This window comes from Rattus norvegicus, chromosome 2 (genome assembly GCF_036323735.1).
Source record: "Rattus norvegicus strain BN/NHsdMcwi chromosome 2, GRCr8, whole genome shotgun sequence".
NCBI lineage: Eukaryota > Metazoa > Chordata > Mammalia > Rodentia > Muridae > Rattus > Rattus norvegicus.
The window spans coordinates 77124880-77150546 of record NC_086020.1 but is presented as its reverse complement, the minus strand read 5'-3'; the positions used below and the strand labels follow the sequence as shown (position 1 = coordinate 77150546).

The 25667-nt window shown below is 38.1% G+C and overlaps 1 long non-coding RNA gene across 2 annotated transcripts in view; it reads left to right on the top strand.

The window, feature by feature from the left end:
• The first annotated feature begins 7046 nt into the window (after positions 1-7046).
• Positions 7047-25667, top strand: part of LOC120100748 (uncharacterized) — a 41676-nt gene continuing 23055 nt past the window's right edge. Inside the window, exon 1 of one of the 2 annotated variants that reach the window (XR_005500749.2) lies at positions 7047-7482. This is a non-coding gene — a long non-coding RNA (uncharacterized LOC120100748). The remainder of the gene's footprint in view (positions 7483-25667) is intronic. The other variant, XR_005500750.2, reaches the window with a different exon arrangement.

The window sequence follows — 25667 nt, the reverse complement described above, 5'->3', positions numbered from 1 at the left end:
CGCCAGGCAATGTAAAGTCACTCACTGTCAGGACACGTGAAGATAGAGATACATTTTAAATGAGTTCCAGTAACTGTGTAGCTACTGTGGGTCCCATTTCTAGACCATTCTGAAAAAGGAAAGAACACTGGAAAGAGAAGGTGCGTGATATTCACCAGGACAGGAGTGGTAGTGAGACAGAAAGGAAAAGCACAGATTATTTGGGAATTTCACACATCGCACACCATGACACTCACTTCCCATTCCTCCTAGGTCCACCCTCCCATCCTTGTGTCCTCTCCTCCCCCCCAAAAATATTAAGAAAGAAAAATACCAAGTACAGTTTGCATGGCTTCCTTCCTTCTTTGATGTATGGTCAAATTCCCAGTGGCCAGCCCTGTAAAATAACTGAGTCCTTTCCTTTTTCTCTGCCAGAAGCCACCAATTGTGAAGAGCTACATTTCTGCAATCACATTTTTTAGAAAAACTAATCGTTTTTTACAGTCGAGACTTTATCCCCCTCTTTGTCCATCCTCTGACTGTTCCACATCCTATACCTCCTCCTTGCTGTCTCCACGAGGATCTCCCCATCCCACCCCAACCCCTACCCCACCAGACCTCCCTACTCCCTGAGGCCTCTAGTCTCTCTTTTTTTTTCTTTTTCTTTTTCTTTTTTTCGGAGCTGAGGACTAAACCCAGGGCCTTGCGGTTGCTAGGCAAGCGCTCTACCACTGAGATAAATCCCCAACCCCAGGCCTCTAGTCTCTTGAGGGTTAGGTACATCTTCTCTGACAGAGTCCATACCTGGTAATCCTCTGCTGTATATGTGTTGGGGGCCTCATATCAGCTTATGTATGCTGCCTGGTTGGTGGCCCAGTGTCTGAGAGATCTTTGGGTTTAGGTCAGTTGAGACTGCTGGTCCTCCTACAGGGTTGCCCTCCTCCTCAGCTTCTTCCAGCTTTTCCTTAGTTCAACCACAGGAGTCACCAGTTTCTGTCCATTGATTGGGTGTAAATATCTGCATCTGACTCTTTCAATTGATTGTTGGGTCTTTTTGGAGGGCAGTCATGACAGTCATCTTTTTGTGAGCACACCATAGTATCAGTAATAGTTAGTGTCAGACTTTGGGGCCTCCCCTTGAGCTGGATTCCAATTTGGGCTTGTCACTAGACCTCCTTTTCCTCAGGCTCTTCTCGATTTTGTCCCTGAAGTTCTTTCAGACATGAACAATTATGGATTGGAGTTTTTGACTGTGAAATGGCAGCCCCATTCCTCACTTGATGCCCAGTCTTTCTGCTGGAGGTGGGCTCTACAAGTTCCCTTTCCCCACTACACAACTTTTAAGGATTTTTTTAATGGCTTCCTGTCTAGACCATTCCCTTTGTGGCAGAAGATTTCAATATCTCTTATTTTCAATTGTGAGTCCGGAGACATCATTATCATTGCAACAGAAACTTCCCTGCTCATAACAGACAATTGCAGTAAAGATCATGGACTTCCACATGTTTTTTTGAGACTACACAGACCACATCCATTATTATGTCCTTCAGGTGCACCATAGAAGATGGATCTCACCACAGCCCCCAGTGGCAATATGGACCTCAGATAGCAACAAAGCCCTTAGCTACAGAATGATTCACAGACATTAACATGACTTATGGTTGGCAGCAGAGATCACAGAAATCAACATGTTCCCTTGTGACAGTCCTGTTCATAGACATCAATATAGCCTCATGTGGCAACAGGAATTTATGGGCAGCAACATGGCTCTAGCACCGATGATTTTTAAGACCACACAACTCTTGTGCATAAAGTAGTATTGACGAGTTCATGACCTTTTTCATTGTCCAATCTCACAGAACCTTACAATACAGAGTTACTGGAGGAAAACATTGCTCCATCTAAAACGATCTTTCAGAATGTAACTTTAGGATGGATAGAAGACTGAGAAAAGATGTAATGACTTTTCTGAAGAGCTAGTTCCTAGATGTTTCTATACTTTAAAAAAAGAACAGGATTATTGCTCACAATTTTGCTCTTAGAACAGAAAGGAGAGAAATGACTGTTTAAGGAAAGAAGTGCATGAGCATGATTATGTCTCAGAAGTGGAAATAACAATCATATTAACAAAGATACTTGGTTAGAAAATTCTCTAACATCTCTTTCACTTAATGCTCCTTCCAGTGGAATCTCTGCTATACAAACATGGCCCATTGCTGTAAAAATATTTTCCTTTTGTTCTTTGTGCTAAGGTTCTCCTTATGCACAATCAAACTTAACACATCCCCACACTTATTTTTACATCCATTGGCATGATCTCCATTTGCATGCAATATGTAACCATACCTGTGTCACTTAAAAGCCCAATTTAAAGTTTGAAATGTATCCTTCCCTGATGTTTGTATTTTTATACCTTTGGATATATATGAAAGTTTTCTCCATCGAAATATGACTGATCTTCTCTGATCAATAGCTAGTAAAATTCAAGGAATTGTTGCTTTCTAACTTTTTTTCATATTTAGCCAAATGCTCATTTCAGACTATGTAAAAACTTAGCAGTGTCTCATAAAATTCTCTTTTCTGTTCTATGTGCAACATCCTAATAGACAGGTCATATCTTCATATATAACTGGATCACATCAGAAGTTTCTCCTTTCAGCTTCTCAGCAGACTCTTGTTGAGCAATGTCCTTTGATGTCTGGATTCTCTTAGTCTCTCTTGAATTATTCTGCTTGGCCTCAAACTCTGGCAATCTGGTCTAATTTTCTGGCTCCTTCTCACTCTCTGGCTCATTCTGTCTTCACCTGTGTCTAACTTGTTCTCTCTTCAACCTGTCTCTTCTGTCTCTGTAAAACAGGTACTGTGCCAAGTAACCATTTGTTGCCATAAGAATGAAGCATTGTCACAGGGAGCCTAATGTAATTTGTAAATCATGAAAACACTTGGAGTGGTTACCTCAAAACTAAAATTGCTTTAAAATTGCTCGGTTGATTATGCATACATAAATGATTTGATAAAAATATATATTGCCTATTAAGTAATCAGCTAGGGCAAATGCATATTCCTGATAGGTTCTTCTTGTCCTCCCCAAGCCTTCTTTGATTTCAAAGTTCTAGATAGAGTTCCATTCCTGTCATAGTTCCTTCACTAACTGTTCCCACACTGACCTCAACTTCTCTAATCTGGTGAAGTATCTGGCCTTTATTATTTCAGCTCTTAATTATATATGCATGTGCAGCTGGAATGTTTTTTCTTCTCTTCTCTGCCTGATAAACATGTATTCACTAATAAGGCAATAAACATGTAAGGTAAGCATACCCTCTTCCCTTGAACATTCCTATGGATTGACTGTGAAGAGAATGGATGTGTCCTTGTCCCTGGCCACAGTGTGTGTCCTTTGTATAGATGAAAGGGGCATCTGTCCCTCAGTTTGGTTTATATTCTTTCTGACTTTCTATTGCTATCTTCATTGGGAACAATTCTGCTCATTGAGACTAAGTTCTGGAAAGGGTCTAGAGTATTAAAGAAATTCAATGTACACTTGCTAAAATGATAAATGGGGGAACACAAAAATGAATTAATATAAAAGAGTTAATCATTAGGTTGTTGTGTATATCAAATAATGAGCAACTGTTCATGGATCAATCCATTATTTACACCAATAAATTAAATAAGCACATAGCAGAATAAACCAATCATACCTATCAACTCAGGGAGAACACATTCATTAATAATATCTTAATTAGTCTTATGTTCATATTCTTTGAATAGAAAAGTACCAGATGTAAGTATTGGATGGAGGTTTTCTATTTAATCAAGAAGAGATGGTTTACTCTCCTTTATGTATTTTTATGTTTTTTAGAAACCTCAATAATATAAGGAAATAGAAATGAAAATGATGAACTCCTAGAATTACCAATACATAAAATTAGTATTTTAAACTGCTGTACTCTATGTTTTCTTTCCTTGTCTCTCATGCGGGTCTAAGCATACCCCACTATTTTGCATGCTTGTATTGAAGTGGTTGATTGTACTCAGCATGGAGATTGTCAAGGCCAGTCTATTGAATGCACCTGCCATTGACCATTCACAGTTTAGTAAAACAGAATAAGATTGATTCAGCTTGCTGATAAAAAGGGCACCCAGCACGGGTACAGTGGTAGTTTCAGTGTTGAGACAGAGTATCCTTGGCCAGTTCTTTCAGAAGAACATAGGCAAACCAGTTCCCATAGATGGGAAAAGGATGGGGCCATTTCAGAAAGATGGGTTGGTTTAGCTGTTGGCTCTCTTGCAAATACTTGTAGGAGGTGAGAGTCAGATCGCTGCTTCTGTATAGGTGAATGTACATAGCCAGGTTAGGACAGGAAGGTGATATTGAGCTGTTCTGTGGATCTCTAGTGTTCTTGCCTGGGTCTTGACATGGACATGGAAACACATCGTGTGGTTGTGGTAACAATCACAGTCTCATTCTTTGTGCACCCTGCCAGGACCAAATGTCATTTTCATTTTTGAATGATTTATTTTATTGGACATTTAGCTATTATTTTGACTTTTCTAGTCTTTATATATACTATGTTAAGGATTATTTAAAGATATTACATTTTTAAAAAAATAAATAACCTGTAAATAATTTTAGAATCAAATGAGGAAACATTTGGATGTGTATGTCCTGTTGCAATATTTTCCTGGAAAGTACCAATTTGATTTATAGATAGTAATGTGATGTTGTGTATCACATATTAAAAATCAATTAGTAAGTGAAAGTGGAATGTTAATTTTAATTGAATTCGAGTCTTGGTACTTGTTTGGAGAGTTTTCTCTTTTTTTTTCCTCTATCTTTCTGGTTAATCTTTGCTTTTTTAAAGTTTCTTTTCACATTCTTTGTTGATTGCCTAACAGAAGTCATATATTTCTTATTAAATCCATGCTACCTTTTCAAGTACTAAGTGGAAAATTCATTTATAGTCTAGTCTGAAATAGTATTTAATTTCTCACTTATTTGTGAAAATTCATAGTATTGACTTGTTTTATAAATCGAGAGGGTAGCCAGTCAAGCCTGGGAAGGGGAAGGAAGGAGGCTGGTAATAGGGATCAGAACTGACTAGTCTTACAGAAATAGTCAATTGTAGCCTACATCAGTTTCTTATCCACTTCACAATAGCCATAAGTAATGTGTTCAGACACTGCCATCACACAGGTACTGTGCTGGGGAGATGGATTGGATCACGAAATTGTACACATGTATCACATTACCATACTTTGCTAATGATGTGCAAGCATGTGTCAATTAAAAGTGAAAAATAACCATTAGTACATTAAAATTTTATATGGTTCATCAGGTCAAGTCTTTTCCTTTGTGCCCGTGTTCCCTCATCTTCATACATCTTCACTATTGTCAAGTCCAATTCTGCTGTTAAGCTTAATGAATTAGTCTATTTGAAATTATTTTGGAGCATGGTAAAAAATAGAGTTCTAAAATATTAATATAACAGATTTTTTTACTCAGTGTTTAAGAATAATCTTTACTTTCTACAATAAGTTGCATGTTTGATTATAGTTCAATATATTGTTATTAGATAATTGTTATTAGACAAAGCATTGATTTATTCAAGGAAATTCTTCCTGTTTTTAGAAACCACACAAAGGGTATTGCGAAAAGGAAAGTCAACACTTTTGAGTTGCAAGATTCTATAAAATTAGTGCACTTAATATCCAAAGTGTGATAACTATGCTTTGTTTTAGGCAAAAGTAATTGCTAATTAGTTGTTCTACAGTGCTTGCTTGTTATTCTTCTATTTCTCCAGTATTTTTGATTAAGTCATTTATCTGGTATACAAGGAAAATTTCCTGAGTGATTATGGGCTGGTAATATTTATGTCTGATTTTTCCTTGTATGTAATCTTGTTTTGAGTTCGAGTGACAAAATTCTCTGGATACAATACTCATGCTCATAAATATCTATTAGACTACACAGTCCACATTTAAATAAAAGTTTATGAGTGTTAGCCTTTTTTTTTTGTTTTGTTTTGTTTTTTTTTTTTGTTTTGTTTTTTATTTACTTGAGTATTTCTTATATACATTTCGGGTGTTATTCCCTTTCCCGGTTTCCGGGCAAACATCCCCCTCCCCCCTCCCCTTCCTTATGGGTGTTCCCCTCCTAACCCTCCCCCCATTGCCGCCCTCCCCCCATAGACTAGTTCACTGGGGGTTCAGTCTTAGCAGGACCCAGGGCTTCCCCTTCCACTGGTGCTCTTACTAGGATATTCATTGCTACCTATAGTGTTAGCCTTTTAACCCCTTGTGTTTTTCCAGATCTCTCTATATGCATAATTAAGGGGACATGCCTGATAGTTTTGTGATAAAGCACTCACTTTCTTAGAAACAATAAAATAGATGTGTAAAGTTGTCCAAATCAATTAAACGTGATTTCGAATATTAAGTCCCAAAGTCCTCATAATTGACGCCGACACAGATAGATATTTATATGGAATTCCATATGTTAGGAATGCATATTAATATTTTATATTTTCAGAAAAACGAACAATTGCCTCTTTTGTGATTCTTAAGACTCTGTTTCATCAGATCCCACTACTGAGGGTGACATATGCTTCATTCATTTGTGACAGTCTCATAGTACCCATCATGCCGTGCAGCTAGCAATTGTAACCATTATGTCGCAAAGCATCTCGCCTATAATTACTTTTCATGTGTCCTCCAGAGGACTTCATGAGGCATTTTTACTGTCACTGAAGGGTAACAGAAAGTAATTCTGCACTTAAGGGCTTTAAAAAAATGCAGCTTTACTTTTGTCTCATGGATTTTGCATTGCTACATTTATCACACACACACACACACACACACACACACACACACACACACACACACACACACACTGCAATTTCTGCTTTTATTAATGAGAAGCATTCCAACATTACAATGTAGGGAAAAAAAACAGAAAAACTGGTATGAAACTGTGCAGCCTCTCTCTCTCTCTCTCTCCTTTCTTTTTCTTTCTTGTCTTTATTCTGTTTTTCTTTCTTTGGCAAGGAGAGGGGAGGAACAATCAACTCTCCTCCCATATGCTTTAACTTCCATGTCTGTTTTGCCATTATCCCTTCTGTTAAGATATGATTAATGGGAGCTCTCCTGAATTTCAAACACCCTGAAAACCAGCCAATCCCTTCTCTTTGGAGGCTACATTGAAAAATAACAATAAAAGTGAGGTGGTGCTGGCTTTTGAAGTCTTTAGAGAACCCATCACTGTGATCTTTGTACCACCGCTGGGGAAAGAGGACATCTTTGCACGTGTCTGGCATTGTTCATGACAACAGGGCGACCGAAATAAAGCAAGAGTTTCTGGGAGTAGCATTAGGATGCAGCCCTCCCGCTGTGCACACCAGTTCCCTGCTCTGCACAGCTGCCTGCTCAGCTGGGGGTTGGAAATCAGCACTGTGAGAAAAGACAGAAATGACCGTGATGCGTGCCTCTCTCTGTGAGGAAAAGGTAATGTTCAATTAACGTGTCAGCCTGCTGCTTGGGAACAGACTTAGTTCTGTCTGTCTGTTTGTTTGCTGTTCCTTTCGCTTTCTTCTCTGCTTCTTTTTCATTCAATGGAATAAACTCCCTGAACGGAAAGTGTTTGGGCTGCACTTGTGAACGAGGAGCCTGCTCTCCTGTGGCTTTACTGACATCGAGTACAGTGTATGTGTTCAAACCCACCGGGCAGCTGCGTGGCTCATGCTGTCTTGGCTAAGCCTTATGCAAGAGAGTGAAAATACAGCGGAATAAGAAGAGCCTACAATAAAGGAGCTTTTATGAACGCAGGGCTGACTTGTAGGAGATTCATGTTTGCCTTCCCTTTGCCTCCATGTAAAATGCCTCCCCTGGTGTTGACAGTGAGCTGTTTCACGTGTGATCTGAGTATTAAAACCTATTCTTTCTCATAAGTTGACAGCTTTTCAGCTGTAAAATCATATTATCTTCATTCTTAATGCTTAAAAAGTATACTTGGGTTGTATAGATAAAAATTTAAAAGAAACATGATTGTATAGAATCCTTTTCTTCAAGGGATTATATTATTCTACCTCTTAGGGGCAGCAAATCCATGAGGGCCCTGAGGAAAATCCTTTTATCCTCTTTGAGAAAAATTTATATTACCAGTGCTGAACCATCTGAGAAAAGGCTGTTCAGTGACACAAGTATGCATGATGTATGTACGAGTGTGTCCCTGGCTTGGCTTTCATTGTATAAATTTATTCTAGGAGTTTTGCTGGAAAGCTTAATGATCTTGAACTCAAGCTATGTCGTTAGAATGAAGTCCAGGAATTGACTCTCCATGGGAAAGAAACAAGCCAATTTTGTTATAGTTTAAATATTAGAACCAAAGCATCAATTGTTCTTATTTTAATAATCATTAAATGTAAAATTATTTTACTAGCACTCATTATGTGTCGGTCTCTGGGCTTGGTGATGGACACAAAAGCTAAGCATAGAGTCCCACTGTTAAGACTTCTGTAGTCTACTCTGGTTTATTGAGAGAAGATATGATATTTAACCCTTTCTGTACATTCAGAAAAGTTTGACAGATTTTATTGAATTCCTCCTCAAAGGATGTGAGATTTGTCTGTGGGCTGCTCTACAATGGATTATTTTTTAACCTCTTCAGCAGCCAGTGTTTGTTGACTAAATATTTTATACAAGTCACCTTTGTAGACTGAGATAGAGCAAACAAGGCTACAGCCTGTCCCTTTATATAACTTAAAAGGTTTGGGGAAGCCTGGGAGGAAAAGGGGCAAAGAAGTCCTGGAACGTGGAGCTGCTGTCCTGATGCTGTGACACTGTAGAGTCCTCTTCGCTTTCATGTCCTGCACCTGAAGGAAATGAAGGAACGGTAACAATGACAAGTTGTGTCACAGTGCCTGGACATGATTTCAAGGTAAAGGACATAGACTCTGCAATGGCTTAGTCCTTCAAACTCTATTTTAAGAAGAGTGTGAAGAAATTGTTACACTGGTCTCAATGTATAGGATCTTAAACTTTGGGCAGAGTGGTTAGAGATCTTTGGAGTTCTTGCTTTATGCTTAGCTTGACTTGCTGTCAGGAAAAAACAAATCCTGGTTTCTAACATTTACTGGGATTTCTAAGCCCTGTGTCTCTGCCCTGGGCACTAGTGACACCGGACACCTGAGGGTGCTCCTGTTATCCATCACATGTCCACCTCAGCAGGAACCTGGCATAATTCATATGTGGCTTCATGTCATTGTTCTCAGTTTTCATAATTAATTACATTTTAAGGCTATAGCAGAACAACCTTTACCTCTTTTATAGCTTTTCTCTTGATTTCTATTTTATCTATTGTTTATCTATCACTGCCATCTATATATCATATGTCTATCTCTGTCATCAGTTTATATTTAATAATCTATCATCTGTCTGTTAATTATCCATTTATCTTACATCTATCTCTATCTTCTATCTTGAATTATCTATTACATATTTTGATATCTTTATATCCATTAGATCTATCATCTATCAACTAAATTACATAACATATATATATAATCTATTTTGGATAATCTATCTATCTGTCTGCCTATCTATCTATCTCTCTATCTATCTCTCTAACTACTACCTATCATCTAATCTATCATTTATCTACTCTCTCCTACTTACCATCCATCTACCTTTTATTATCTTTCTATTATTCATTATTCATTTAGTATGTATATATCTATCTTTACTTACAATCTACATATCCATTTATCTATTAACTATCTATATGTCATTAATTCTGATATAATTTGCTTTTCTGTGTATTTATAATTATATATATTCATTTATCTATCCTGAAATAAACATGTAGTGTTTTTAGTTCATACTCTAGTACCTCTAATCCAGTCACCAATTATCAACCTAGAGCGAACAGTTGAAAACCCAAGTTCTCATGCTCCCTGGAAAATGGGAGTGTTCTGTATGCTTTCCACAGGGATTGTGAGAAATGAATATAAACTTGCCAATTTTTTATAGAAAATTTTGCTTTCTTTGATATGAGGTCTTGGTATAAGATGTTCCTGACATAATCTAAGGGGGATCCTTCTAGAATTAGTTCTTGAAGGCAGATCGTAATACTGAAAGCAGCTATCCATTTTGTGACCCCAAAGAAAGAAATTTGAACAATCAAAAGGAGACTCAATTTGATCAAACTATTAGAGCAACAATACCCGTTTGTGATCATAAGGCTACTTTAAAGTTTTTCACATATTGTGAGGGTTTGTATATGCTTGGCCTAGGAGTGGCACTATTAGGAAGTGTAGCCTTGTTGGAGTACGTGTGTCACTGTGGGCGTGGACTTTAATATCCTAGTTCCAGCTGCCTGGAAGCGAGTATTCTGCTAACAGCCTTCAGATGAAAATGCAGAACTCTCAGCTCCTCTTGCACCATGCCTGCCTGGATGCTGCCATGTTCCTGCCTTGATGATAATGGACTGAACCTCTGAACCTGTAAGCCAACCCAAATTAAATGTTGTCTTTATAAGAGTTGCCTTAGTCGTGGTATCTGTTCATAGCAGTAAAACCCTAACCAAGGTATATATATATCTCCTGATACATATATATATATGTATCGTGAATGTCACTGTAAATGATAGTAGTTTTGTTCAGTTAAGGACATTACTAAGTAAAACCAAGTGAGTATACATATAATCAATCCATTAGAGTTTATTGACAGGTTAATGTTATATCATAAAACACTTAACAATGAAGTTACAAGCAACTGTGATACTTAAACTTATCATGATCATTTTACTTGGTAACCAAAAAGGAATTAAAAAAATTATGGTATTATTCCAAGATCTGTGACCAACTGACATAGTTGATGTTTCTCATAAGAGTAGTGGTTTCAATATCTCTCTGGCTCAATTTGGATATAAATTTCTAAGTTAGTTATAATAAAGCATATTCAAAATATTTGAGTTTATAACAGCTTGTTGAATGACATTTTAAGGTTTATGTTCCATTCATTTTTGCATAAGAAAGAATTCATTAAACTCTTCCTGTTAACTGAGAAAGCTTGGTTGTGAATTTCAGCCTTGTGATAGTCCATTCTACACATGAAAATATAGTTTACTTAGTTATTTATATAAAAACAACATCAAAAAGCATCTCTCATAATGAAATTTCTTCTTGACAAAACACTACATAACTTCAATGATTTCTATGAAAATAAATCTCAGACAAGATAATCCTATGAATATGGGTGCGTGACCAATGTACTGGGGTCCTCAACTCTTTTGCGATATGAATACTATTGTTGAGTTGTATGAAATTGCCATAAACATGTGATATCAATAGCAAGAACAAAGTTTCAAGCTGCTCATGGGAGAAAAAGAGCATATCAAATGAGATGCTAGTGCACTGTTTGAATGAATGGAGGTAAATGTGGACTAAGAGATAACTGAGCCTAAACAGCATTGATTTCAAGGTCTGTTACACTTTCTGTGCCATCTGACAATAGCATGGGACTGCCTGTACTTTTTAGTTTGTGTTGTTCAACCAGGCTCTGTGACCACGATATCGGGTTAATTTCAATCTGTAATTTGGCTAATATTAGAAACCAAGATGAAAAAATAAACTTCTACTGTACATCGCAGATAAGTACAAAAGAGATCACACTGGAAGCAGAATATTGATAAAATGCTTACACACAGAAGACGGAAGATAAAACAAGTGGTGGGAGAATGACTCTGTTGTGTGTGTGTGTGTGTGTGTGTGCATGTGTGTGTATGATGTGTGTGTGCATGTGTATGTGTGTGATGTGTGTGTCTGTGTATATCTGTGTGTATGATGTGTCTGTGTATGATGTGTTGTGGTGTGTGTCTGCGTGTGTGTCTGTGTGTATGTGTATGATATGTGTGTGTGCATGACATATGTATGTGTGTGATGTATGTGTGTCTGTGTATGATGTGTGTATCCATGTGTGTATGTCTGTGTATGTATGTATATGATGTGTATGTGTATGTGTATGATGTATGTATGTGGGGTGTGTGTGTGTGTGTGTGTGTGTGTGTGTGTGTGTGTGTGCATATATGCATCAAGCACATAGGCATATGCATGGGGTAATTAGAAATAAATATGCGGGGTTGGGGATTTAGCTCAGTGGTAGAGAGCTTGCCCTGGGTTCGGTCCCCAGCTCCGAAAAAAGAAAAGAAAAAAAAAGAAAGAAATATGCACCAGTTCAGAGTTCGTGTCCTGTTTCTGAAAGAAGAAAGCATTGCCTAATCATTATCATTACGCATTGTTTTCCAGCATATGTGCAGTGCCACCGAGGAGCCGACTGCTGCCTTAGAATGGACAGTTTCTTGCTTTCTTTGAATCAGTAAAGCATCTGTGTGTCAGTGGAGTAGAAAACAAGCAGAGCGAGCCTTTTCCCTCCATGCTGGAAGTGGTTTCATTGTTGTCAAGGCAACACCCACACTTCACAAGGTCACCTCTGGAAACAGCAGCAAGATGTCAGGATGAGATGAATAGACAAAAGCCAAGACCTCAGCCTTCTGACACTCTCCTATTTTAAATATCCTTCCTAACAAACACTTGTTTACCTAATTCTATGTGGCTTGGAGTAGTCAAGTGAAGCTGATGATGCCCTAGGTCAGGCCCAGAATTTTTCATGTTCTGTTTCTTTGAAGCCTCTGATGCTTAGTGGGGATGCTCGGAGTGTGCGAGTGAGCTGGGTCAGCAGCCTGAAGATAGATCAAGGCCAAGTTTCAAAGATAAGTTTCATTTAGGACGGCATTCATAAGAGGTTTCAGAATGATCACCAGACCTTTCTTAATGTTTAATTTCAGAAAATGCTTTGCTATACACTAAAAATGTGTGGAATTTTGGTCAGTATCTTTCATTCATCTGGATGCTCATTAGTTAATTTACTCATTTATTCATTCTTCAATCAGATAATTATGACTTTATACTGTGTGCCTCATATTGCTTTGGTCATGAGACGTGAATAGAGTGTAGTCCCTGCATCTAAGATCTGAGAGACTCAATCTGAAGAAAATATGACTATGGAATCCACTAATGAAGTCAGTCGTGGAGGGGCACATAGTGAGCTGCTTATCATCTAAGCAACAGTTCTTCCTGGATCAAGGAAGAAAGGGTTTGGGAAGAGAGAATGTTTGCATGTGACCTTGAGAGTGGAAATGCACTGAGTACACAGTGCTGAAAAACAGGTTTCAACAGAGATGACAGCTAGGGGCAGAGATGGGAGGAGTCAGATGTATGCTCTGGGATCCTGGTATCTGAAGTTTGGAACATGCTAGAGAGACTTTAGATAGGAGGCTAGCAAAGAAAATTGAAATACATCCATGAAAGGATTTGTGCAATATTTTCAAGAGGTTACTGTTAGCTTTTCCGATATTCCATCTATGCAATAGTTAATGACATTTAATGCAATAATAAATAACTAGAGCTTTAAGCAGCTTGATATGAGCCCTCTTTCCTTTGACAACTGAAAATTGCTTACACTCATGTGCTTGCAGATGGCTTTATGGAATGGGAATTTCTGAGGCTGTTTATCATTTAAAACAAGCATTGTGAAATCCAGCAATACTCTTTCTCTCCCTTCTTTTTAAAATTCACAATGATATCTGATTTACTGGGAGACCAAGGCTGCGCTATTATAATGGAGCTTAGGATGATTTTCCGCTTTCAAAGCAACCAGTGACACTAAATTGTTGGTATCGTCGTTTTGCGAAATCTTAGACACTATATTCTGTCTTTAGAAAATGATGAATGCTGACAGCTTTCCTGTTTATTAAGATACTCCGAGCCACAGTGGAATGCATCATGTTAACTCTCCCAATATAAAGAAGAAGGAGGATGATAGTTTGTATTTAAGAGAATGTGGAGGACGCCAACATTACAGAGCTAAAGGCTTTTGGCATCATCTAGGTTAGCCACCTGTTCTATCCTCCATTTGCTGAATAAATTAGAAGCTCCTGGGAGAGTGTGTGGAGCTGACTGGCCTGCCTCGTTGCCAAGGCAACCATTTTTCTCTCTGCTCTATGACTCTGAAAGGGTTCATAACCCATTAGTGCTCCTCTGGGCTAGAATATGAGAACATTTCTTTTTTTTTTCTCCCTCCCTTCTTTTCTCCATTTTCTGGTCAAGATAATGTGACCAGTAAATGCTCTTACCATATATGTACATTCAGATGCTGCACTTCCCAATTTCATGGGGAATTGGAGTGTAAATCTTAAAGGCACATGACAGCTAAATGGAGAGATGCATATAATAATGAATAAAAAATGAAAAAGCTATTTCAACCTCAAATGCTTTCCAAATTGAAAATGTCTGCAAGGCAGAGTTTATTTAAGGCCCACATATGAAGAAACACAGGCTGCCTGAGTCCAGCGCAAGAGGCCCTTTCATAGGGGAGTCCACACGTGTTCATCTCTACCAGGTTTGCCACTCGCAAACAGCACACAAAACCAAGAACTTGAGGTTCTTTCCTTCTTTTCCTAATGCACAGTTGTTATCCTTCTACCTTTCGTCTACCCCCTGATCTTTACTAAATATTCATGCATTTATACATAATTAGGATTTTTGAGGGAGTAAATTTCTGTTACCCCATTTCAGGCATTTTGTATGAGCTCCTCTGCTCACATAAATCCACAAGATAAATTCTTTTTCTTTATAACTGAGTGACCTCAGGCCAAGGCATTGTCATTTATATCGAGATCTAACTTATTCTAAATAACAATATCTCTTCACCATAGTATACAACCTGTAAAGTAATGAAAGAAAATGGATACTGTATTTAAGTACATATATATGTATATTTAAACACACACACACACACACACTCAAACACTTTCAGTACTCAATTACTGGTTTCATTAGGGCCATTCTGGGTCATTTCTAACTATCATTTTTTTTAACGTTCCAAGGATCAAACACAAGGCCTCACAAGGTATGTGTATTACATGTTCTTTGGACATATACCTTCTCCAGTAAAATGTCATTGCTGATAGGTGCCAGTCAGAACAATGGAACTACATGATAGCTACCACAGGCGACATCACCAAACTGAAGATCAGCTAGCTTATCACCCTGAAAGTCAGCAGGCAGCGTCTAGCAAGAAATCAAATCATTTCCTGGCACTGGGTTTTATTTGGATTTAGTTTTGAAGCAGACATTTAAATATAATTCTTCTACACAAAAGAGATTATCTTGAAACTATCGGCCTCTAATGTGCTTTGTTCCAAATAAATGGAGAAATTTCAGTGTCCTCCAGTCAGAAGGAACATTTAGTGATGGGTAATGGGAAGTTGAAACCAAGACATCAGAAGGAAAGCACCCCAGGCTGTTATGTGGTGGGCAGAAGAAGCCATTGGGCTTGGGCACTGCAGGACATCCTCAAGACTCACTGCCTTTTGCCTCTGTGTGATCTACCTGTGCTCTATGATTATTGTGGCAGCATTTGAGCTCAGCTTGTGTTATATGTTTCTCCATTTCACACAATGGAGAACGGCCAAAATGATAGGCAGACTTGACCACAGGGAAACTTGTGAGTGTGCCTCCACTTGTGTTCTGTGCTCACTGGTCTGTTTCACATTCCCCGAAGGGAGCTGGTTTCCATATTAAAGTAGTTTACTGGTCCCAACTACAGTCTCAAGTCTGAACTACTGTCCATGCCATCTTTAGGGGGATATCAGTTTTTTTTTGAAAGTATATTGACTGGAAATTAATTTGTGTTTCTTTCGATTCTTTCATATGGGTTGTATTATTTTGCTATTAAGATCCATACGTTTTCATGAAACATAAATTTTCTTGAAAATTACTCATGCTTTTACCTGATTACATGACCTCAGGCTTCCTGCAGTATGCCTAACAGACTCCTTCTGGTTCCTCTGTGTTGCCAATGTCAGAATTTCTTTCTTTTGAAGGAAATATAATATTATGATAATGTATACATTACTATAATAATGTGATAGGTATAATGTCCATATATTCTGTCTGTTAGTCTATCTGTATATAAATATATATAATGTATATAATATATCAGATTTTAGTTATTTGTTCATTTATCTTTTGAATCAATGGAGTCAATAACGCTTAAGTGAATAGGAAAGTATAGATATGTCTTTGCCATGCTGATTTCATTTTCCCTGGAGGCATCCTTAGAGATGAAGTCACTCTATCCTTGCTATCCTTTGAGTATTTTGAGGAACTTCCATGATTCCATCCATATTGGTTGTATGTCAGCTTTGTCACTAGGGCCTCTTTTGTGTTGTTCAAATTTACTTTTTTCTTACAGTGCATCCTAAGTATGGAGTAAAGCTTCACTGTTGTTGTTTTATTCAATCTTTCTGCAATGAGTAGAGATGAACTTTTTTCAGAAGTCTGTGTGTTATTTGTTTTCCTTTGCGAACTGTCTTTAGAGCTTTGGTTCTTTTCATGCAGGTTGCTCCCTTGGAAAGGTGTAAAGTTTGTGAATATTCTCCATCCCCATGCCCTCTTCCTCCTGCCAATTGCTGGGTTGCTGCTTCTGTGCCAGAGAATCTCTGCAGCTGATATGATCCTATTTGCTTACTTTACTCTTCTTTCCTGTGCTTTGTGCTTTTTGGGGGAGGGAGTATACAGTGAATTTCTCAACCTTGAGATCTGCTTGCTGATTCCGAATGGATATGGCACCAAGATTATTAACCTCTCCTTTCTGACTCTGATAACTATAACCTCTAAAGTTTTATCCTGCAGAAAAATAGTCAGCAAGTCATAAATTTCTTTTTAGTTATTGAATATGATATTCTATTTTAAAAGTCCCAGAAATTATAAAACATGAAGAGCAAGAAAGTGAACAGGAAATTAAACATCAAAGGCAGTGAGATGTCTTGAGATGGAGATTCTCTGTCCAATTGGATGATTATTGATAGCCCTTTGCTGGGCAGGTTTTAGCATTTACATTTGTACTCTTTGGAAAAGCTTCCCTTTTGTATTTAAAATTTTAATCACATTTTCCTCCGTCCTGACACTTCTCAAATCCTTTCCCTACCCACCTCTCTTTACCCACCCAACGTCATGGTGCCTCTCACTGTCTTTCCTTTTTAAAATCACAAAAAAAGTAAAGGAGGATAAATACCAACCAACCAAACAAGCAAACCCAATAAGACAAATATGCCAAGTCAAGTCAAAAGGAAACAAAAGAGCACACAAAATACATGAAGTCTGCATTGTGTTGGGCAGCTACTGGGCATAGAGCCTGCCCTCGGTATGCCTGATATGCCTGTGTCATTCCATTGGGAGAAAACTGATAGTCCCTTTCCAGAAGATATAAATTGCAATTAGCTTCGAGGTTAGGGGGTGGGATTTTCTATCCACTTCTTCTCAGTGCTGGTATTTTTTTCTTCTTTAAACCTGTACAGGTGTTATACATACTGTCACCAGTCTCTGTGGGTTCATAAGTCTATTTGCCTATAGTGGTTTTGGTTTTTTTTTGTTTTGTTTTGTTTTTTGTTTGTTTGTTTGTTTTGGATTCATGTACCGTGGCTGACTCTTCAAAATGTTACAGAAGCAGCTAGCCACTTTTCTTTTTACATTGAATGTAAGGCCCTTCAGTGAGCTGGAATCTACGCCTCACAATGCTAACATGGTCTGATCCTGAGACTAGATAGGTTGTGAGCCTAGGAGAAAACCTATTCCCATTATCCTGCTAATGGAACACAACAGTAAAATGACCCTAATGACATATTGTTATACCAAAACATCAGTGCCCCATACAGTCCTCAACAAAAAAGCTTCTTTTTTCCCCAGTAGACGGAAATTTACACAGAGACCCACAACTGGGCAATGCGCTGAGAATGAGGACCTTTGGAGCTCTCAGCCCTAAATGCAATGCCATTATTAAAGTCCTTCCCTCAACACCCAAGGATCTATGTGAAAAAGAAAGCAGAAAGAATGCAATTTTCCATCTCTCCCTCACATTATTTTACGGCAAATTTTTAACTGAAATGTAAAACTGCAATCTATATCCGTCTGTGTACAGAGTAGATTGTGATTTCCAGCATGACCTGTAATGGTCCCTTGAGAATCTGTTGGTTCTTCTCTAAGTTATAAAACACATTATTTTCCTGATAGGCACTGAAACATTTCTAGTTTTTAACGTGAAATATAAAGTTGGGATAGGTGCCTTTCTATAGATTTTTTTTTTTTAATATTTTTACTGACTCACTTTTTAGTCTGCATTTTTCAATCATGGACTCTGATTAAAGCCAAGAACATTAACATTTTGACACATTGCCAAACTTCTGGTAATAGCTTGGTAGACTCCTTTTTCACAAGCCCTTTGCCAACAATAGATTTCATAAAATTTATGTTTCTTGTAAAGATTTATTTTCTTACTTTCAATCATGAGCTTGTGTGAGTTTGTGTGGTTGTATGTTTCTGTGAGTGTAGATGCCTTCAGTCTAGAAGCTTTCAGTGTGGGTCCTGAGATCTGAACTGTAGTCTTTTGGCTTAGATTTTATAAAATTCGAAAGAAGTTTGCTGACTGCAGAAGCTATCATGTTCTCTGTTATCTGTGTGGTCAGGCCAAATGTCGGTGCTGGGCATTGACTTGCAGTTGTCCCTTTGTCTGTGTCTTCTAGTCATGTCATCATATTAAGTACTTGTGTTACGATTGCTCATGAATTTAAGATTTCATTGGAAATGACTTTCCATATCTATCTTTTCACCAAACAGAACTTAGCATTGACAAAACTTTGCATATTTTTAGTAGAGGATAAATACTAGTTTCTCTTTTACTATTATGGATAGAGGTTTTTGAGTTACATTGGTACTATCAGGATGCTTGGTGAACAGGGTGTCTTCTAAGACAAGACATTTCCTTCTAAAGTTGATTTCTTATTCTACCCTTGCCCTGAGATGGCTTTGTTGAATTCTAGTTCCTTTTTCAAATATAAAAACATCATGTTCCTTTTTATTGCCTTTATATCTTTAATAGCCAATTTATTCATATTCTTCAAGAACTGAATGAATAACACATTGTTTTTTAAGGCAGAAGTGCAGCTTAGAAAAAACCTTAAGTGGTTCTTAATCTCTCTAATGCTGTGACCCTTTGATATAGTTATTCATCTTATGGTGACATCCCTAAGAGTAAAAATATTTCATTGCTATTTTATAACTGTAACTTTATAACTGTAATTTTGCTATTGATAAGAATTGTTATGTGTTTCCAAAGGAGTCTCAATCCACAGCTTGAGAACTACTACCCTAAGTGGTGGTGATTGGTAATACAAACCAGCAAGAGGGAAAACTTCCTGAACACGTGTGTGTGACAGATTCAGTGGTTAGCTTTGCATCTCCAAAGACTGTACCATACGTAAAGGTTTATTCCTGTGGGAAATCCATTTGCCTAGCTGTGCCACTGCCTATGTGGCATGGCCACCATCTCTGTCCCATCTTCTGCTTGCACTAGAAAGACTTACCTACCATTAAACTGAACTGTGTTCCAAGGAATTGGATTAATCAGAGACATGTCATGCCAGTGCACCACTGAAGATATCCTAAGAGTATTGATTTTTCAGTACCAGCTCTCAGTTCCATGGCTGCAGACACCTGGAACATTCTAGTTCTACTCCGGCATAAGAGGTTTAATCATAAAATGCTTTTAAACTAATTCTTTCTCATCTTCTCACTAATGTGAGTTATTTCAGGTCACAGAATCTTTGTAAATGATCTTGGTATTCCCCCACACTCTCATTTAGTTGGAAGATTTATTTAGGATCCAAAAGCTACTGAATGAATTAACTTTTAAGTATGACTCATGCTTCCAAGGAAGAAAGCAGATATATCAAAGGTATAATAAAATCCTAAGCTTTTTCTTATTTTATTGCTTCCACATTAATTCAGGCTAGTTTTATTCTCAAACACCTTGAAGCTCTCCCAAGCAACATGGTAAAGCTAAATGGCCAACCTGGCCTGAGATTCTGCAATGCATAAATCTGTTTAACCTCTAAGAAATTTAGCATTGTTCAGGGAGGGGGCATCTGTCTCTATTGACTCAAGATGCCTTTGTGACATTTATCGTGGATATGTTCTGGTTCTTTGGTCACAGTATCACCCTACTCTGGTACTTTTAGAAAACTTAGATTCTTTCCCCATTAGGAGACTATTCTACACAAGATACATCTATATGGGGTATCCCCTATTCCCACTGGACATCATGAAAATGTCTTGCTTACATACAGAACTCTTACACTGTCTAAACTCATTTCCAAAACAAAAGGATTAAGATGGTCTCTATATGACTGTGCCTTAGCTGCTGAACTTCAGTTATAATTTTTTTCAGTATAAGTTTCTTTTATTTTGAGACTGAAATGGTGGAATGAAATTGCTTTTTAGCTGAAACGATTTTTACCAGGAAGGAACCCTAAGTGCTCATCCACCCAATAAACAAACTGGCAAATCTGAGCCAGCTGCCACCCCCACCCCCAGCCTTAAGAACAGAGAAGGTTAGGGGGAAGGCTCAATCTAATTCAGGGTTGTGATGGTTGGCAGAGTTCCAGTAAAGCACAATTGCAAAGTTGTTGAGATTACAGAATATAAGTCATACGTAGCAGCCATCCAATCCCTCATATTTTTCCACTTATAAAAATAAAGTCCTCGGGGGTTGGGGATTTAGCTCAGTGGTAGAGCGCTTGCTAGGCCCTGGGTTCGGTCCCCAGCCTATTTTTCCACTTATAAAAATAAAGTCCTCATTGAAAGCTATGTCTTAGGACTGTCTATCAGTCCATTCTTCCTTAGAGAGTGGGCTCATTTGGCTTAATTCTGGCTTCAGAGACCAGAATCAAGATTCCGAAGAGGAAGAAAAAGGAGGCTCCAAATGGTAGAAGACATGTATTCATTATGCTAATTTATAATAGGCTTAAATTCATTTTGAACGAGCTTATCAGCAGTGGTTCACATAAAATTGTAGTCACAGGTGGTCTGCAACCATCTGCCAATGGAAAACACTGAGTCAGGAGTGAACCAGCTCAACCCAGTGCTGCGGAGGTGCTGAAGTCATCTGGCTGGGAGAGTTGTGACCGGAAGCACAGTGACAGTAGGACTCACTGATAGCCATGGGCTGGAGATGTGACAAGCCAAGGGGCACACTGAGAAAGATGTACTAGTTCATAGCTATATCGCACCAACTGAAATCATCTAATTTTTTATTTCCTAGTATATTTAGTTATTTGAGAATTTTGTCCAATGTATTTGGTCATATTTACCTTTCCCTCATCTCCTTTCAGATCCAGATCCATACTTCATGCTAACCAAGTAAACTTTGTATCTTTTAAAAAACAGAGCAAAATAAAACAAACAAAACAAAAAATAAAATAAAATAAACCCCATTGAGTACAGTTTGTGCTGCTAATATGCTTGACTGTGCAGCCTTCCCTGAAGTAGGATCAACATAACAGGGACCACACCCTTAAAGAGAAGAGACTCTCCTCCTCTCAGCAGCTATAAATCGCCAATAGCTCCTTAGCTAGGAGAAGGATCATGCACACCTCTCTTTTCTATGCTGAGATTTTCTCTGGCTTGAGCTTGTAGGGTCTTGATCATGCTATCTCAACTGCTCCAAGGTGAGTTCATATGTTCAACTGCATTGCCATGTCTGGAAAATAATCTTTCTTGAAGCCATCTGTAGTCTCTGACTCTTAAAATCTTACTGTCCCCTTTTCTATGTTGATTCCTGAACCCTGGGGTGAAGCTGGTTATTAATGCCTTAATTATTTTTTAGATGTATTTATATTAGAATCCAGGACTGTGGATATTAAAAAATATAAAGAAGGTTGTATTTATTCTTCTCCTTATCCATTGAGGGCACAGCATCCATTAAAATATTTATACATGCAATACTTTTTCGAGGACAGTAACAGTTATGAATTGATAGCTAATTTTTTATCTTGAATATTTGGCCAAACCTGTCATAATAACTCTTGAACCCAGTCAACTGAAAATCTACTATTTAGGAAAGATGAGAAGGAATAAAATTGAGGAAAAAATTGATGTTGAATAAAATTCCACATTTTTCTTAACTGTGTCAGCAGTCCTCCAGTCTATGTCAAGAGTTCTCAGACATCACCATTCATTCATTACAAAACCCTGAGATAATTTTATAGAGATTATGATGGCAATGATTATGATGAGGGTCAGTCATTCTAAGCATTTGGATTCAAATTTTAGTAAACCAAACAGTTATGAAAGCCATGGAGTCTTGGCATATGCATGCACATATAGTTTTTCATCAAGTATAAACTGCTGGCATGTAAGCAGTACTCCTGTCACAGAGATTACATATTCCTACCAGGAACAGGCCTTGGTCTTACCTTTAGTAAATTTATCATCATGGAGCTCAGACATCCACAAATATATGGAGCACACAAGGTTGAATACTGTGTGATTAATGTGTAGTGAATCCTGCTGTCTGAAGGGAAGACTTTGCAATGGCATACAATGTAAAGATGGTTTTTAAATGAGGTTCTCAGCAAAATCATAGAGGAGGAATGGCTTCCAGTGATACATGTTGAATGACTATGACAGATTATGATAATTTTGCCTCTTTCGCTCAGACTTCAAATTACTAAATCAGATTATGTTTTTCTTTTAAATGAAGCTTGTATTTGTTCATTTGTCTTATTGTCTACTGTCTTCCAGTCTAAGATATCATTTTTCCTGCTCAGCAACCTAAGAATCCCCCCTCCATTATTATAGTACCCATTTTGAGAGAAGGGGAGGGGGAAACGTGTGGAAGAGAAGGGAGAAGGAGAAAAATAATCTTCACGTTGTTACTTTCCTGAAATAAGCAATCATATTGTGGAGGTTCCTATGGCAAGGTGTAGCAGGAAGTCTCTAAGATGTGCTGATAGCTTCAAGATCCTGAGAGCTAACTCTAGTGCACACCCAGGAAAAAGTCAGGAACCTTTCAACGCAGCCAAAAGAAATGAAATCTGGCATAATTGAGTTGACTTCAAAATAGACAATTCAACAGGTGAGTGCCCTGGTGAAAATGGAGTGAGGCCCAAGTCTTGATTCCAGTTAATGAGAGAACCTGAGCAAAGAAGCCAGTTAAGTCTGTGTAGACATCTGATCCGAGGAAATTGTGAGACAATAACCATGTGTTAAGTGGGCAGAAGGCTGTGAAAGGTACCCTGATTCCTGGTCGAGATAGGTCCAATTCCTGGAGACCCTAAAAGGGATGGCAGGTACATCCCCAGTCTCTCAGGAGATCAAGGCTTCACTAGCTGCAATCCCCCACAGGCCCCTGTAGAGAGATTTGAGACAGACCTGTCACGTAGGGCAATGCCCCAAGCCTCTCCTCCACAGGTGAGGATGTGACCACAGATCATGTAGGCTCCAGACAGATCAGTAGTAGAAACAAGACCATGCCCTCAAATATGTAGATGAGGTCTAAACCAATAGGAAGTACCTACTCTCTGACCCATCCTGAAACTGTACTTAAGAATCCTATTCAGAAGGATTAAAGGTGTCCAGGAATTACTCCATCATCTGAGAGCTTCTATCATAAGAGCTGTAACGCTTTGGAAAGGGATCTGCTCTCCCGAAAGCACTGCCAGACTCTCCCCTGCACCCCTCGCCAGCTAGTCAGTCTGCTTTGGCTCAGTCCCGCCGAAGCAACCAAAGCAGCAGCAGCAGAAAGGAGAAGGACCAGCAACAGAGGTGGCAGAAGCAGTCCCCCCTCCCTGCCTCAGTTTTCTCCCCTTAGCCTGAACCGGTCCACCTAGCCAGGCCAGAGATCGCTGTGGGGAGTCTTCTGCCCCAGAGCACCACATGTAAGGACACAGAATTTCTTTTTGTGATTTGTTACGAGGCAAGGGAAACAGGTTCCCCGTCATCTGTGTGGTCCTGCGCTCTGTCAATGTGATGACTGTAGAAGAGATGTGAACCATCTTCTGTCTCAAGCACAATACTATTGCAAGATCCTTCCAAGAACTTCCTCACTGGTTTAGCCAGATTTCAAACAGAAATTTCAAGTGCTCTGGAAGAGAATGAAACCATTAGATGGAAGTAATCTTGGCAGATAATCATCACATAGGAGGCTGACCCTGAATAATCACTAGATGATTTATTTATTGAGTTATGTCACTTACAAGTTTGATGACTTCTTGGTGAGTTATCTAATAAAGTCTAATATTAGCTAATTGGAGCAGCAATGTTGCAGAGGTAAGTCACTAACATCTGAAGGCAGGACTAGAGCTTAAGCTGGAAAAAAAATCAAATGGTAGAAGAGCAAGACAATCACAGGACTCTTGTGATGTCCTGAATTCCTAAGGGGATGGGACCTAGGAAATCAAGGACTACTCTTATTCTGATAATGAGCTACTTAGACACAAATCATGCAAAATCACCTTCTCTGACTACTATGAAAGATTGTTCTTTAGAAACCATTTCTGAGCACTTGTATGTGTTTACTTGTGTCCTTTAGGAAATGCACCTGTTAGTTCTGCTACAAGATTTGAAATAGCATGAAGCTCACCTGGGCTATCCACTAGGTGAATGTGGTTTATATCATCTTACTAATCTTTAAATAGGTCACAGGTTAACTTTTCCAAACTCACTAAAGCTTAATGTTATAAAACCACCCATGTGTATATATAGAAAGGACAGCATCTCTTTTTAGCCATTTGGTTCCCTTACGCATAAAATATATTGATTCAGTAAAAAGTACATTGTACACAAAAAATGTACACAAAAGGAGACCAAGTTAGGCAATATTTTTTGAAGGATATGGATTTTAAAATATGTCTCTTAACACCAGTGGCGTGTTGGTTCAACACAGAATTGAAAGGATTTGATTCCTTTATCCTCGTCATAATCCCCATATCATTTGCGTTCAAAGAGTTCTTCTAAAATGTATTCATCTCTTCCGCAACAGAGATAGTAATTGCCATGGGTGTTAAGACTCCCAATGCTATCACCATTATAGCATCTCATGGCAGCACTTAGTCTGAATTAGTGGTTATAGAGTTTGATGGATCTTTGAATCTATGAAACTATCTTAGCGACAAAGTTTTTCTTTATATAATTTGATAATTCATGACTATAATGTTATTAAAAATGAGGATATCTATTCTAAATTGAAATGATGGATTGTTTTTAAATAAAAAATACATGGCCAATTTAAAACCAGAACAAGAAGAATAAAGTCCAAAGTTATGAAATTAAGAGAAGATTTATTAACTTTTGTAAGTTCCATAAATTTTCTCTCATTAACACCAGTAAATTCAGTCGCAAAAATCGTATAAACCAAAGCTCAAGTGGATGAATGGTTACATGAATAAGTAAGATACTGACATTGTATCAACTCTTTGTATGCCTAATATTTTCATCATAACTCCAAATACCTGGTATTTTACTCACGTTGTCTACCTCCAAGAACATACAAATTGATATTGGATATGTTATACATTCATCATTCAGAAATATCTAGTTTGCAAGCCTTTTTCTTCCAGTATGTAACTCAGGTCATTTGACCTTCACATTTCATTGTCGAACTCTGATTTATATAACTTTTTTTTGCATTAAAGAGCTGGTAGAATAAATAATTACAAGCTTCCTTTCATTGAAGGAATTAGACAAATAATTAGTACTTCAGAGTTATTGATAAGTGAAAAATGTGAGATAACAGTT